This window comes from Diadema setosum, chromosome 3 (genome assembly GCF_964275005.1).
Source record: "Diadema setosum chromosome 3, eeDiaSeto1, whole genome shotgun sequence".
NCBI lineage: Eukaryota > Metazoa > Echinodermata > Echinoidea > Diadematoida > Diadematidae > Diadema > Diadema setosum.
The window spans coordinates 9126990-9144113 of NC_092687.1; the positions used below are offsets into that span (position 1 = coordinate 9126990).

Here is a 17124-nt window from a genome sequence, read left to right on the forward strand (position 1 = left end):
ACAGCAGAGAAATGAGCTATTACCCCTGCTGGAAATAACACGGTGTTTCACTATGTAGACCACCGAGTTTATAATAACAACAACAATACTACCACTACTACAACTACTACTCTTACTTCTAATAATGATAATAATAGTAATATTACTTCTACTAATACTACTACTAAGAATAATAAAAATAAAAGCGAAGATTCACTACATTGGAAGTGTAGGGGTTTCGTGATTGTACACGCGTGTGTGGTGACATGGTGATGGTGGTGCGAACGTGTGATGAAGTGGTTTACATAGCTGTAGGATAGGAGTACATAATGTACTTCTATTCCACTATAAATGTGACGACCTCATACATAGTAAGTAAACATTGCCACTGGCATATATAAACTCGCCTTGGGTATACTTGGCTACATTTTAGAATCAAATCGTCACACAGATGTACAGTAATTCGTGTACATCAAATCACACAAAACTTAATTATAATTACATTGTATTCGGACAAAGTATTATAACTTCATCAGTCTTAAGAGTTTAAATCTGGTAACCTTCTACTAGGTAATAAATGTAAAGCTCCTGTCTAGGTAATGTAAACAGCGTTTATAACTCCGCAAATTGTATACAATCATAGCAATGCATATTATAATATTTGTATGAATCTCCTCACATAATTGTGATTTTGACATACACATTGCTGTAAACCTTTACTACTAAGTCTGTACAACTGTACACACCTTAACGTATACATTATTACCTTATTATAACAACAAACATTTCTTCATATATGACAAATGAATTAGGAAAATCACTGATATGTGGCTAGACTAACAAGTATTAAACTTCTATCTAAACTTACCAACTTTTTGAGAACCCCAGTTGAATGTTTATAACTTATGATTTACAGAAAATTCCTAAAGGGAACACCGCTTGATATTCAAATACAACACAATGGACCTACCTGTGAGAAGAACAAAAACGTGACTGAAGCTTTTATTTGTAATATGACATGTGGCAATTGATCGATTAGTTTGGGTGGGATTGTGTAATTGAGGAAAACATGCGAACTTGGCACCACATGCGTTCGAACATGGCACAGAAGGAATTAAAGCGTTCTGTCCAGTGGAACAACAGTTTCTGCTTTACAGCCGAAGATACATGACAAAGTTCTGAAAATGTATTGTTCAATTAAAGAACTTTTGCCATCACGAATAAAAACAATCACAGGGAAGCAGGAAATTGTAAAGTATCAAGTGATTGCAAGCATAATAAAACAACAGCAAATATACAAATTGCAAATGCACAAGAATCAAGGAGTAGTATGAACAGACCAAAATTACAAGTTACAAGGTCAAACATGGTAATTTGATTAAAGATGCATCCTCAACTGTTTAAGATCTTACAGATGGGGGGGGGGTTTGGGGGAGGAGGGGGGGGGGCGAGAGTGAGAGAGAGAGAGAGAGAGAGAGAGAGAGACGGGGGGGGGGGGCAAATAAGACTTCAAGTAATGGGATGTGAAGCGGTGGATGAATGATCAGATTTTGAATGAAAGGAAACATTGAAGTTTCGGTTTATGTAAAAACAAACAACACCCCACAATGTAAATGAACTGTAAATAGCATTGATTTTATCAATTTATCATTTTCTTTTAATCAAATTACAGGTATAGAGGAGTTCTCGATTTGTCTTGATAAATAAAAAAAAAATGACTAGGTCTTGACACTAACCTGTTTCTCTGGTGACCCTATCTCGCCACTAAAATCTGTAAAATCTGAAATTTTGGTGGTCCGGAAGAGATATGTAATATCCTAAAATAAAAACGACCGTAACAATCCATATTAAATCTTCGTTGCCCGATCGGGACATCAAAGCATAAACTTTTTTTTTTCTTGAAATTTGGTGGTCCGACATCAATTTTCAGCGGGCCAGCTCGAGACACCGCTAATGTTTCTGCCCTAGCTGCTTCTTATCACGCGAAATGTGTTGTACAGGACTGTACTTTACAAAAATGAATATGAATGAACAAAGTAAACGCTTTTAAACATCAATACTGCGAAACGTTCTCTAAATGACAGAATGATAGAATAGTACTAAATTGGGTGCAATAATACTATTTTCAAAGATATACATTAATAAGTTTGAAGCCATAGGTAGTAGCAGCTACATTTTTTTTTTAGCTATGAAAACTCATTGATTGCATGGATAAAGTTAGTCGTATCACAGTCCTACCAAGCCGATCAGATTATACGATAAAATATATCATCAATCAAACATATTTCTGATACTTTGCTATCAATAACAATATCAAAGTAATCAGCTTACTTCAATATACTCTTAATCTTGTTGATATACATGTATAGTTTCTAGTTCACCCTATTTGGTATGTCACAATATCTTCTGAGATGCGGTATTTCAAAACTCCTCCGTTTCAACGAAGTGACGTCAGTGGTTCAATATACGTCACTGTTTCACTTCAAATTTACAAAAGCGAAATAACCTATTACGGACGTCAGAATGTAAAAAACAGTATCAAATCAAAATGTGAATAAAACAGACAATGACGAGAGAGTGTGTGTGTGTGTGTGTGTGTGTGTGTGAGGCTGATCGAGGTTTGGAGAAAGGAAAAGGGAAAGGAAAGGTGAGTCACGAATCGATTTTGTTTGGGTAATATCCTGTTTGACAATTTGTATCGAAAATCTGGAAGACCTTCAAGTACATCCACGCAATGTTTTTTTTTTCTATTCTATTTTGTGCAAAGTAATGACTGCATTTCATATGTCCCTACGTATAACAACAGTATCTTTGTTTTAAAATGGAGAATTATTATGACCTGTGTTCCCTGGCTGATCACAGGGCTACGTGTTTACACACACATGGTCGAGTATACGAATACATTATGAATTAGTTTATCTCAATACCGATGCATACTACTGTATCACCGTTCACTCTCATATTTTATTCCTATGGGGTGTGAATTTCTGGGTTCATGAACGCCGATACACTAAGTCCGTGAAAATTGGGTTAATGTTGTTATAACGTGTTGAGCAATAAGCTGGAAGAATAAATTGACTAGTTTACCACAACAATGAGAAATATTCATTTGGTCAGATTCATTACGATGGTCTCTCATTATCATTTTTTTTCTGGTTTCGGGTTTTGTCACACCGCCCCTTAAATCGATCGTTGAGGTACATTTTTCTTTACGCCATCACATTTTTTTTTTTTTTAATGGGGGGGGGGGGAGGGGGGGCTCCAAAGTGTACTAATATTTAAAGGGTTGCATTTTTTGGTTCACATATAAAATTAAGGTTTATGCATCAAGTCATCAAAAGCATTTTTTTTCTCTCACTGCACTGCTTTTCAGTGACGTCATAACTACATGATTGGAATATAAGTGGAGAATGCTCTGGACCATTTCTGACAGTCCCTTTGCATTATTACATGTAAACACAATGAAGCAGATGTTCTAATTCAGAAGCATGAAAATTTTAGTCATCGCCATAATTACCATTTCACTCCATGATGTAACTCACCACTGCATTGTAATGTATATAAAGCATATTATAAACAACAACAACAACAACTACAACAAAACAGAGAAGTACCACAGCCTGAATACTTACTGAATACTACAACCAATTAATTGTCATTGTAAATAATCATAAAATGAGTTTTACCTATGTAAATGTATACGTACACTAAAAGTAGGCTTGGATACCCATTCATATTTTAGACCTACGCTGGAGGGCCGGGGTGGAGAGACAAAACACCCAAATAAAGGAATCTTCACAAATCTTCTCTCAAACATTGGAGCTACGAGTGAGTAGATTGGTGACTGTTTATAGTTTCAAGTTTGTTTATCAAAATGATATGTCCAAACTTGGCTGGTATTTTGCTAGAGCGTATAAGGATATAATCATCCAAATGGACACCATTCCACGGTAAAGGAAGGAGAGGGGATTGCTGCCCTAGGAAGTAGGGGTAGTGGGAGGGGGCATCTGAGACAGATAGCCCCTAAATTACGGAATCTTTACAATTCATTTTCCCTATAAGCACTGATGTTACAGGCTATGCTATAGTGCTATGAATAAGAAGATTTGTGACTGCTGTTTCATGGCAGTGGCATGAGCAGAGGACTTAATCGGGTCTGATTTTCACATTATTTTCTTGGAAACACTTGCACTTCAAAGATTGCTCGTCACTATGGGTTCATACAATGTGGACCCAAAAGGAATACCAAAACCCCCGAAATTAGAGAATCGAAATGAAAAAACAACAACAGTAACAACTAGAAAAGCACTCTGAAAGTGCAGACCTCCTCCAAGTAGTTACTTTCCACCGATGATCTTGCTCTTCCCAAAGAGATTTTGCTCCCTCCTCTCTACCACTGGGGAAAAGCTCTTTGGGCTCTTCTATAGAGATCAGTGATTTCCACCATTAGGTAAACATGCTGAAAAATCGCCCGATTTCCCAATATAGGCCTAGAAGCCTTTGTTACGTCATAAATCTTCAGCTGCGCGGCGCCTTGCAGAAACTGCAAAAAAAAAAAAAAAAAAAAAAACCTCTATCGGCAATCGTACCAGCCGTTATCATCAATGTTTATTTACCCACAATGCACTAAGTCAACTTTCCAGACATCCGGTCACAACTGCATACAGTAGTAGAATCGGATTCTAACCGATTATACGCTTTCTGTAGAAACAACCCGGGTCTGCGTTAGCGCAGTATTTGATTACGCGTTTGCAAATTCTAGGTCTATCGGATTCTCTGTAGAAACACGCCGAATGACCCTACCTGTCAAAAAAAGGGGGGGGGGGGTTCACACGTACACCAATTAGCGGGATACAAATCTCGAGATTTGCATCGCGATCGGTATCTCGAGGGTTTTTTTTTTTTTTTTTTTGCACGTGTGGACGCAAAAACCCCGAAAATTAGCGCAATCAGCATCGCGATGGTAATCCCAAGGAATATTGCCCTAATTCCTAAATTAGCGCACTAATTTTCCCCGCGCCGGTACATGTGAACGGTCGGCTTTAGAATCTCGAGTTTTTATATCCCATCATGCAATGCGCACATCACAACATCGAGGCCTCTGCAAAGAGGTCCTTCACCTCTTTGGGGCACCGCAACAACATCGCGTGAACCGGACCACTGACGCGCAAAAACAAACAAACAAACAAACAAACGATGGGCAAAGAGAAACGCAGGCAGTGAGGCGCTCTGTTTGACTCAGTTTGCAGGTTTGGCTGTGATCTCCATCGGCAATCAGCGGAATAATTCTGTACGTGTGAACGATTGCAGAAAAAACAAAAACGAAATAAAACTTGAGATTCCGAGCGCGATCGATTTCCCGCTAATTTGGAGCGTGTGAACGGATGCAAACAATCTCGAGATATGGAGCGCGATCGTCATCCCGCTATTTTGTACGTGTGAATCCGGCTAATATAAAAAATCTTTCATAAATTCCCCAAAATTCTCGGATCACTACCAAAATGTGATCAATCGTTACTTTTGTCATTCTAAACTTTTCCTGAAAGTTTCATCAAAATTCGTACATTATTTTTTGAGTTATTTTGCACACGGAAAAACAAACAAACCAACGGTAACGAAAACATAACCTCCTCCCTTGGCAGAGGTAAAAATCTCCAAATTAAGAGATGTAATTCGAATATTCCTCCAAGCTTATAGTAGATTCAGGGTAGGCCTCATGGGTCCTGGAACGACTTGGTGGCTATAATTCTTAGATTTTATCTCATGTTTTGAAAGTGCACGCCCAAATTTTCTAAAAGAACATACAAATGAATATACAAATGTGAGCCTGCACCACAAAACCAGCAAAAAGTCGGCAGAAATGGATTTTAGTTAAGTTCAGATTCTAAAAGAACAGACTCTAAGCTTTAAAATGATATATGACTCAATCCATATGGACTCTCCTAACCTATCTAAATGTTGGAAAGAAAGTACACATTCTGGATAAGTGTGAACTGAGAAAAGAGGCTGTGAAGAACAGGGTCTATTCAAACACATAATCTTTACCAAGCCGAGCTAGCTGTGCGATGAATGGAACAAATCACAGGATGACAACCACCAGGGAAAAACAATAAAGAGATTATCAAATTAAGCTGAAATTGTGCGTGCTTGAGTAAAACATTCTGTCGATGATCATTGCAAACTTTCAAAGCAGTAGCATTATCCCTTCTAATGTTATTGGAGTTGAAAGTGATGAGCATGGACTTCGTTCTTAAGAAATGAAAAGAGGACTCTGAAAAAAAAAGATAATCACACTATTCTACCAAAAAGTGTTCCAGAAAAACTGCTAAAAACCGAATTTCCTTTTTGTTTTATGATCCCAAACTTTAGCATAACGTAGAAGGAGACATAAAATATGAAAACGTCAAGATTGGCTAGGTCCAAAAAGTGCAGACGACCCCCAGTCCGCCTCAAACATGGCATGCAGCTCCTCGGCTAGAGAGCCAGAGGTAAATGTACCTGCCCCATCAAAGCAAGATGGTGCCCCACTCGATAACGTTTTAATCATCACGGACGTTCTTTTCTTCACGGAGGTTTGTCTGAAAATGCAATTTCGGTTCGCATTTGACAAGGGATGAGCAGAAACTCAAAACATACCTATGACCATGTGACTAGATCTTAGTTGATTACGACTCAGAACAATATCGTCAATAACGTTGAATGGGCTACGATCTTTATTAGTAAACAGCGGACGCACGTCCGTGACGAAAACTGAGTATAATTTTGCATACAAAAATGTTATATCCCATGTACAGGCAGCAGACGTACATTTTCTGCAGGATATGGACATTAGGTGGAACATCAAATTTTCGTATACATTGTAGTTGGGACAACAAAGTGGAATTTGCAGCAGCGATAGAGATAGAAGCATCACGGACGTTCGTCTGTTTAGGACTTTGCTATTTCAATTGTTCTCTACAATTTTATACGTGCTCACAGAGTTCTTATAATTTTGTGATACATACCAATGATATGTCAGATTCAGAACACGGTTAGATAATAGATGCCACGTACCTTAAAAAGTCACATCATTTGTTTGAAAAACAGAAATTATTTTGAAAATAGCATTTTTACCGTATTTTTACGCTTTAAGTCCTTGTCAAATGCAAAGTATCAGTCAAAAGTACACCAACCCATACATTTCCTGAAAGGAAATTTACCAGGTTTTGAGATGACATGAAAGAAACTTTTTTTTAGATCATCCTGGTGCGTTCTAAGGGATAAAGTGTCATAAGGTACGAAGATTGGCAATTGTACATCGTTCAAAATTCTCACCCATATAATTATATATATATGTATATATATATATATATATATATATATATATATATATGGGTCAGAATTTTGAACGATGTACAATTGAGCCAAAACAAGCCAAAATTCAAAAATTAGGAAATTCTCCAAATCATTTATCTTACCTGAAAGAGTATAACTCAAGCTTTAATATGAACCCAATTATACTAGGATTTTCCCAGAGGAACAAGTTTTTATTCACCGCGGAAATTTACTATGTCTAGAGCAGCGAACGTCCGTGAGGAATAGTACTGCACATACATTTGAATACCATTTAACATAGTTTGCAAAGATCTGATTCAGTTCAAAATCGTTACGAAATATCTTAAGGGACATGTGTACGTGTTTGCAGAATATTAAGCTTGTACTCTTAACCTGTACGTAATGGTAAACAACTGATGATTTAACCAAATTCGTGATTTCTGTTGAAATATTGCTCTTTCGCTAAACACTTTCTCCACTTTACGCGCATTTTACAGAAACTCAATATTTTGACCTCTTATTTCACTATCCCATACTTTAATCCTCACTCCCAAATAATAACATACCTTTTTAAGATGTATATGATCTAGGCAGTCCCTATAACCCAACAAACATAGCATAGTGTTTATCACGGGGGTTCGAATATAGCTCACGGACGTTCGGAACAAACAAGATATTGAACAATGCAGCTCTCTTGAGTTGGAAACGCATTCTACTCACAACAAACAACAATTTCATGTCGAGAACAAACTCCTCTGCAAAATCCTGAATAGATATTACCAATTCTCAATTATATAAGCTTGTTTATCTTCTCATACTGAGGAATCAAAGAAAGCCATTTTTTTCCATCTCTCGTAAATGAACGTACAAACGTACGTGTAATCTCAGTGACGTAGTCCATCCTTGAGAACGAATATATTTATCAAAATTTCGTTATCATGAAGTAAAGATTCAGGTCCAAAATTTGTTATCTAAAGTCTACAATGCAAAATTTGCTAATAACGAACATGGTCACAGCTAAAATTATGACAAATAATTTACATAGAAAAACAAAAGAAATGTGCTTCGTTCAAGAAATATAAAGTTAAGCTGGGGAGGGCAAACGAATACGGTAGGAAGAAATCCCTCTGCGTTTGCTCCTTGTGTTACACACTGTTACCGAGGAGAATTTGTGTTATTATGTTAGTCAGAAATGATATTAGGTTCGATACTGTGAAGTTTCGTCATAACAAGACACAATAAGTTCATATAACTTGGATGGATGTTTGTGACTTCTATATTATACAATATGGTTTGTTATAACAAACATTTTGTATCGCGTCATTTCGGAGGCTCGTTATTAATACAGTTTTTCAATACGAACATTGACAGAGTTCGTATAATCATGAAGCTTTTTTATTCGGTAAATGATAGGAATCTCCGAAGGTTAATCGAAAGGTTTATTAATTGGAAGATGAAAAATCAGGTTCGCTAATCCAAATGTGGAGAAACAAGTTAACAAACCAAATCCTCCAAATGTCAAAACCTCATGATAACCGTTTTCACCTAAACGAATATCAGGCCCATTCCACTTTTAGAAGAACGGACCTAAAAATAATGAACCTTAATATTCATTTTTCGGACTAACAAACTTTCGAAATAAGAACATTTTTAGTAACAAACCTCCTGAATTAACCACACAATTTTTTTTTTTCATTTTCGGAATAACAAACCTTTGGACATTCGGAGTAACGAGTCTTTGAAAGAGCGAACGTATCAAAGTGCAACCTTAAACCTATTCTTAATCATTACTTTTTTAATATGTGTTTTCAAAGAGAGCACAAAAGCACAAACAAATTGACGATCTCTCTGTCTCTTAAATGTAAAACGAAAAAAAATCTTGGAAAGAATTACAAAAGCACATTACTTTTCATTGATGAGTATGAAAAACACCATGTGATGATAAGCGGAGGATTTGCGTGTTTTCATCAGACAATAATTGTATACTGCATTATTTTTGTTCGCTTGTAACAACATTTCGATGAATAAAAAGATGAACAAATGAACAAAAAATTCTCCAGAGGAATTTGGTATAACGGGAGTGCACTGGCAATTCTTTTCTCTGTGTGCTGGAGCTCGATCCCTTCTCTATTTCTCAATCATTTTCATTCAACTGCTTCCACGTCCTTTTGAAACTTTTCCGTTTCTTCTTCAACACATGCCCATTACAGACGTCTTCCGTCATTATCCTAAATGTGATTGCGTAGCACCTTCCGGATTTATTTTGTTTTGTTTTGTTTTTGTTTTCTGTTTAGTCGCAGCATGTACAGGCTTCTTAGGGAATGAGAGAAAAATCGTCGTGAAGAGAAAAATAAGAATGAACTAAGGCATTTGATATTATGACAATTACAGCGAACGTCCGTTATGGAGACCAAAACTGGATGTGTTCTGTTTGAGACGGCAGCTACCATACTCAAAAGATAAACACTTGGAGCATCTGTCACTAAAAAGTGGCACTGTTCTTCTTTCTCCTACTATGTAATCCATTTACTTATTCTACCAACAAACATCCGTAACCAAAACATTTTCCGTTTCTTATTACAGGTAAATTGAGTGCTGAACGTTATTCACTTTTGAGTATGGCGGCTCGGTGGTTTGGTAATATTTTCAACTAACATTAGCTTAATGTGCAGTGATATATTTGTAATTATTAGAAATTTCCTTTCTCGGACAGAACGTCCGTGAGCGAAACTTTCAGAACCTGTAACAGTAAAAATTGTCTCCAGAACCTCATTAGAAAGAAATTTGAATGCACAGAAATTACAGATTACGCAAAATTCCATTTTCCTATAACTGTTTTCAGCGTTAAGCTGTTTTTGTATAACTAGAGGGAAAACAAGTGTAAAATTTTTAGTAAATTTTCAACTGTTTGTTCATTATGATCACATAACGCCTTAAAGGGAAGCAGTCCTGAGATTTTCACTGTAATGATAATTAAGAAGAGTAAAAAACATAACCTTTCACCAGTTTATACGCGTGGAAATGAAAAACTGTCTCCGTACGCGATTTTGAAAAATAATTCCTGCAAGCGATCGTGTAAGAGCCGGCAAAAAGATGGTACGTCATGCATGCCCTACTCACCAAGTTGACAGCCGTGCCTCTGAAAGCCAATTTAAGTGTTGAAATGATTAGTTGCAATTTTATCATATAATGTGAAAGTTTGTGGTTTTATTATTTCAAACAAAATATTTCAAGCATTGATATATACATAATTCATGAAAAATTAATATTGTTAACATAAATTTATATGTATTTTTAAACCAAATATACCATGAACTTGACATCAAATGGGCACGGTCCTTTTCTAGCTTCCGTCCGTGTTGCATACTTCTCAGCGTAGAAACCACTCTCGCGCGCGAATTCTTACCATACTAATGTACACAGTACTCCGTCTAGCTGATTTTGCCGAACGATAACCTGTGCATGAGAGAGTCGAATTCTTCAAAGAAAATATTGTTTGTATCTCAATATTTCTGTAAGTAGTCAGATATCGCCTTTCCTCGAAAAAAAAAAAAAAAACTGTGACGTGAGCCGGGAAGGGTAAACACAGGGAGTCGTAGGGATATAATTTCGCTCCACTTTGCCGTGCATGTACATGTCCAGTCGGCACTGGCAGCAGCTAGTTCAGTGGCACTGTACTGCAGTCCAACCCCGGCTGCAGCCCCACGGTAAATGAAACATAGCTAGCCACTTTCCTTACCTCTCTACGCTTTTTTTCCCTCGGTTCTCTTCGAAGTCGATGCTCGAGGTGTTTCTGTTTTATAACTCATGTGAGCAAATGGTCGGGATTGCATCTGGCTTCAGGAGTTTTCTCGGTTTATAACCGAGGGCCACAGCCTGCCGGTCCACGTAAAATCATCGCTTCTCAAATGCTTCACGCACAGGTAGGTCACAACACGATATCGAGATTTTGTAGGCCGTAAAGTTTCTTATGTTCGGCATCGTTGTACAGAGATTTCCCAGCTATACAGCTCACCTTTCACGATACTTTTGTGGGTCTGGGACGGAAAAAAAAAAATTTTCCTGGGAAATTTTCTGCACGATTCGAGCAAAACTACTGATGTTAGATAGCCTGACCAGACGACGCTGAATGCGGTCGCCCCTCCGTTATTACTAGCAGGCCTGTAGCTGTGTAGAACCGTTTCTACCTACAATCTGTACGTACTAGAAGATGCATGAGCGGCGACAGCAGGGCTGCAGCTGCGCTTGTGATAGACTGGAAAAGTGTGAAGGGCAAACCGCGTACGGGGTACCTACCGTAGATCTAGTTGTACCGTCCACACGTGTACTGCGCGAATATAATACACAACACACACACACACACACACACACACACACACACACACACACACACACACGTAGAAACAATGTCAAATACTAGCCACCGACGTCTTCATGCATCCGGGTAACTAGGGAGCGTACGGATAACGAGCAGAACACGGCTGGCAAGAGTTGTGCCTCGGTGACGTCTGACTCTCCGCCAGGACTTGCTCATTAGCATATTCACCATGCAGATTCACACTTTTTCAACCAAAATTTACGAGCTTATTTGGTGATTTGAAAGTTTGTTTTCGGTGAAAGTAGTTCATTGGAGGTACCAACAACAACATATATTTTTTTAAAATTTCGTGAGGACTGCTTCCCTTTAAAGATTCCGAAACTACTGCTCTAAACTCATTGTTTACTTTGTAAAACTTTATTTGTCGCTATTGGAGCCAAAAGTTTTAAAGAATACAGGACACTTTCGGGACAAGTTATCCCTGTCGGAGGGATTGCATACGTCACGGACGTTCGCTGGAATTGTCACTTACGTTCGTTCTACTACTAGGGTCATGTTCCAGGACGGATAACTAATCGGCAGAGAGTACCTAGCCTCCTAACTCTTTCAAAAATTTAAAAGGTATTGTCAATGCAAATTATAAGAAATTTGACATTCTTACAACATATGTATTGCTCAGAGGGGGATCAGGAGGTGAATTTTCAGAGAAAATATTAAGTATTTGCTTGGTTTTCGGTGAATTGCACGGTCCAAAAACTGCGGACGAGTCTCAGTCTGCTCCAAAAATGACATGCAGCTCCTCGGCTAGAGAGCCAAAGGTAAAATGTACCTTCGCCATCAAAGCAAGATGGTCTCCCACTCGAAAACGTTTTAATCATCACGGACGTTCTTTTTTTCTCGGAGGTTCGTCTAAAAATATAATTTCGGTTACTACAAAGGATGAACAGAAACTCGAAACAAACATATTATCGTGTGGCTAGATCTTAGTTGATTACGACTCAGAACAATATCGTCAATAACGTTGAATGGGCTACGATCTTTATTAGAAAATAGCGGAAGCACGTCCGTATATAATGAAAACTGAGTATAATTTTGCATAAAAGAATGTTATGTCCCATGTACAGCCGGCAGACGAACAATTTTTGCAGGATATGTTCATTAGGTGGAACACCAAATTTTCGTATACATTACAGTTGGGACAACAAAGTGGAATTTGCAGCAGCGATAGAAATAAAAGCATCACGGACGTTCGTCTGTTTAGGGCTTTGTCAATTGTTCTCTGTAATTTTATACGTGCTCATAAAGTTCTTATAATTTTGTGGTACATACCCATGATATGTCAGATCCAGAACATGGTCAGATATTAGATGCCACATACCATTAAAAAAAATGCACATCATCAGTTTGAAAAACAAAAAATTATTGTGAAAATAGCGTTTTCACTGTATTTTTACGCTTTAAGTCCTTGTCAAATTAAAAATATCAGGCAAAAGTCAACCAAACCATATATTTCCTAAAAGGAAATTTACCAATCTTTGAGATGACATGAAAAAATCTGGTTTCTTAGATCACCCTGGCGTGTTCTAAGGGAAAGAATGTCATAAGGTGCGAAAATTGGCAATTGTACATCGTTCAAAATTCTCACCCATATATAGTCTGCAAGAATGCTTGGAAGGTAAACTGGTCCCTACCCAACAGAGCGCGAGATGTCTCTTGTTGCTGATTTCATATGAAGAGCATTCCCCAAAGGCTAATGTAGTATCATTTAGAGCACTAATATCTCAAAACAAATGTTGTATCTGACCCTTTTTATTTCTTGGAACGGTTAATCATTCACATGAAACCATAACTTTAAGACATGAGTACTTATATGTGTATGAATATTCACGTAAGCAGGCGTGACACGTGAGCAGCCCATTCCTACGACCGTCGAGTATACTTCATTCAAAGTGTACTATAGTATATAATTACAGTGCATGAGGCTGAATGCACTCTAACAATATAAGCACCGACAAATTCTGAATTTGCTCCGAAGGTCAGTTATATTCAATGAGGCCGCAGGCCGAATGATGTGAATGATGTGAATATACCTCCAAGCTTATAGTAGGTTCAGGGGAGGCCTCATGGGTCCAGGAACGACTTGGTAGCTATAATTCTTAGATTTTATATCATGTTTTGAAAATGCACGCCCAAATTTTCTAAAAGAACATACAAATGAATATACAAATGTGAGCCTGCACCACAAAACCAGCAAAAAGTCGGCAGAAATGGATTTTAGTTAAAGGACAAGTTCACCTTCATAAACATAAGGATTGAGAAAATGCAACAATATTAGTAGAACACATCAGTGAAAGTTTGAGGAAAAATTGAATGAATTTTTTAAATTTTTGTGTTGGAACCGCTGGATGAGGAGACTACTACAGCTTGTGAGTCATATGCGTACAACAGTATAAAGAAAATATAAAAGAAAATTCAATATATTTTCACTTTTTTCGCATAATAAAAGAGCAATTGACTTGCCTCTTTCTAAAGGCAGGGGGAATAATATTACCCATAACATTTATCGGTAACGAGTCAGGGGAATGTGTACTTTTTTCAAAAGAGGGAATTTTGTGAAATTCTCTTTATATTTTCCTTATATTGTTGTACGCATGTGACATCTAAGTTATTCATACACTGCAGTAGTCTTCTCATCCAGCGGGTACTGCAAAAAAACTTCAAAAATTCATAACTTTTGAACGGATTGTCTGATTTTCCTCAAACTTTCAATGATGTGTTCTACTAATATTGCTACATTCTCTCAATCCTTATGTTTATGAAGGTGAACTTGTCCTTTAAGTTCAGATTCTAAAAGAACAGACTCTAAGCTTTAAAATGATATATGACTCAATCCATATGGACTCTCCTAACCTATCTAAATGTTGGAAAGAAAGTACACACTCTGGATAAGTGTGAACTGAGAAAAGAGGCTGGGAAGAACAGGGTCTATTCAAGCACATAATCTTTACCAAGCCGAGCTAGCTGTGCGATGAATGGAACAAATAACAGGTTGACAACCACCAGGTGAAAAACAATAAAGGGATTATTAGATTAAGCTGAAATTGTGCGTGCTTGAGTAACACATTCTGTTGATGATCATTGCAAACTTTCAAAGCAGTAGCACAATCCCTTCTAATGTTATTGGAGTTGAAAGTGATGAGCATGGACTGGGTTCTTAAGAAATGAAAAGAGGACTGAAAAAAAAAATAATCACATTATTCTACCAAAAAGTGTTCCAGAAAAACTGCTAAAAACCGAATTTCCTTTTTGTTTTATGATCCCAAACTGTAGCATAACGTAGAAGGAGACATAAAATATGAAAACGTCAAGATTGGCTAGATCCAGAAAGTGCAGACGAGCCCCAGTCCGCCCCAAACATGGCATGCAGCTCCTCGGCTAGAGAGCCAGAGGTGAATGTATCTGCCCCATCAAAGCAAGATGGTGCCCCACTCGATAACGTTTTAATCATCACGGACGTTCTTTTCTTCACGGAGGTTTGTCTGAAAATGCAATTTCGGTAGAAACTCAAAACATACCTATGACCATGTGCCTAGATCTTAGTTGATTACGACTCAGAACAATATCGTCAATAACGTTGGAATAGGCTACGATCTTTATTAGTGAACAGCGTACGCACGTCCGTGACGAAAACTGAGTATAATTTTGCATTAAAAAAATGTTATATCCCATGTACAGGCAGCACAGGATATGCAGGATATGGACATTAGGTGGAACATCAAATTTTCGTATACATTGTAGTTGGGACAACAAAGTGGAATTTGCAGCAGCGATAGAGATAGAAGCATCACGGACGTTCGTCTGTTTAGGACTTTGCTTTTTCAATTGTTCTCTATACGTGCTCACAGAGTTCTTATAATTTTGTGGTACATACCAATGATATGTCAGATCCAGAACACGGTTAGATAATAGATGCCACGTACCTTAAAAAGTCACATCATTTGTTTGAAGAACAAAAATTATTGTGAAAATAGCATTTTTACCGTATTTTTACGCTTTAAGTCCTTGTCAAATGTAAAACATCAATCAAAAGTAAACCAACCCATACATTTCCTGAAAGGAAATTTCTCACCCATATAATTATATATATATATATATATATATATATATATATATATATATATATGTGTGTGTGTGTGTGTGTGTATATAGGCAATAGTCTGCAAGAATGCTTGGAAGGTGAACTGGTCCCTACCCAGCAGAGCGCGAGATGTCTCTTGTTGCTGATTTCATATGAAGAGCATTCCCCAAAGGCTAATGTTGTATTATTTAGAGCACTAATATCTCAAACAAATGTTGTATCTGACCCTTTTTATTTCTTGGAACGGTTAATCATTCACATAAAACCATAACTTTAAGACATGAGTTACTTATATGTGTATGAATATTCACGTAAGCAGGCGTGACACGTGTGCAGCCCATTCCTACGACCGTCGAGTATACTTCATTCAAAGTGTAGGGGAGACCGGGTCTAGTTGTTACACGGGCAAATTGTTACACTGTCATTTTCTCTATTATGATCAAAAGAGGGCGTTACAAGTAATATCAAATCAGAACGTATAGCCAACGATCTCTGCATGCAAAATCTGGCGTTGCCTGGACGTCACATGTAGAAGGTAGGTCCAAAAAACACTTTTTTACCTCTCCGAGTAAAATTTTGAAAAATTCGATTTTTCTTTATTACACCAAATCCATTCTTCTCCAGTAAGTGATGAGTATGTGGTTGAAAGAAGTGTGTTTTGGCTGTCTTTTGATGAAAGTAGCAACACGTGATGTTTGATTGTTTATTGGCCACACGTGTGAAAAGTTTTTTGAAAACGCACTGGGTCAAGTTGTTACAACAACTTGACCCGTCTGGAGAATCGAGTGGTGTAACAACTTACCCCAATGCACTTTCAATTGAATTTATGGTTACACACACACACACACACACACACAACACACTCATACACCCCAGCATAGGCTAACATGCACACCCAGACAGGTTAATATTAAGAATTACCTAACACGTCAGATCTGCATTACCCGATTTGAGTTGACTTTCTAAGGTGTAACAAAGTACCCCATGTGCTGTAACAACTTACCCCAACATCGGGAAAAGTTGTTACAAAATTTTGTGTTTATTGATTACGTAATATCCTGTTTATATTATCTGGACTTCCAAAGTTTGTACTGTTTTTGATTAAAGGAGGAAATAAGGTATCCTCAAAGCAAAAATGAAGCCGATTCCTCTATTCGGTTTTTGTACAGACCTAAAAATGTGAAAATTGTAACAACTACTAGACCCGGTCTCCCCTACCATAGTATATAATTATAGTGCATGAGGCTGAATGCACTCTAACAATATAAGCATCGAGAAATTCTGAATTTGCTCCGAAGGTCAGTTATATTCAATGAGGCCGCAGGCCGCATTGAATATAACTGCCTGAGGGCAAATTCAGAATTTGGAGGTGCTT

General features: G+C 37.5%; 1 protein-coding gene across 1 annotated transcript in view; it reads left to right on the top strand.

Annotated features, from left to right (window-relative positions):
* The window catches only part of LOC140247009 (uncharacterized), a 42179-nt gene that overhangs the window by 12003 nt on the left and 13052 nt on the right, over positions 1 to 17124 (top strand). The gene's annotated exons all lie outside the window — the stretch shown is intronic.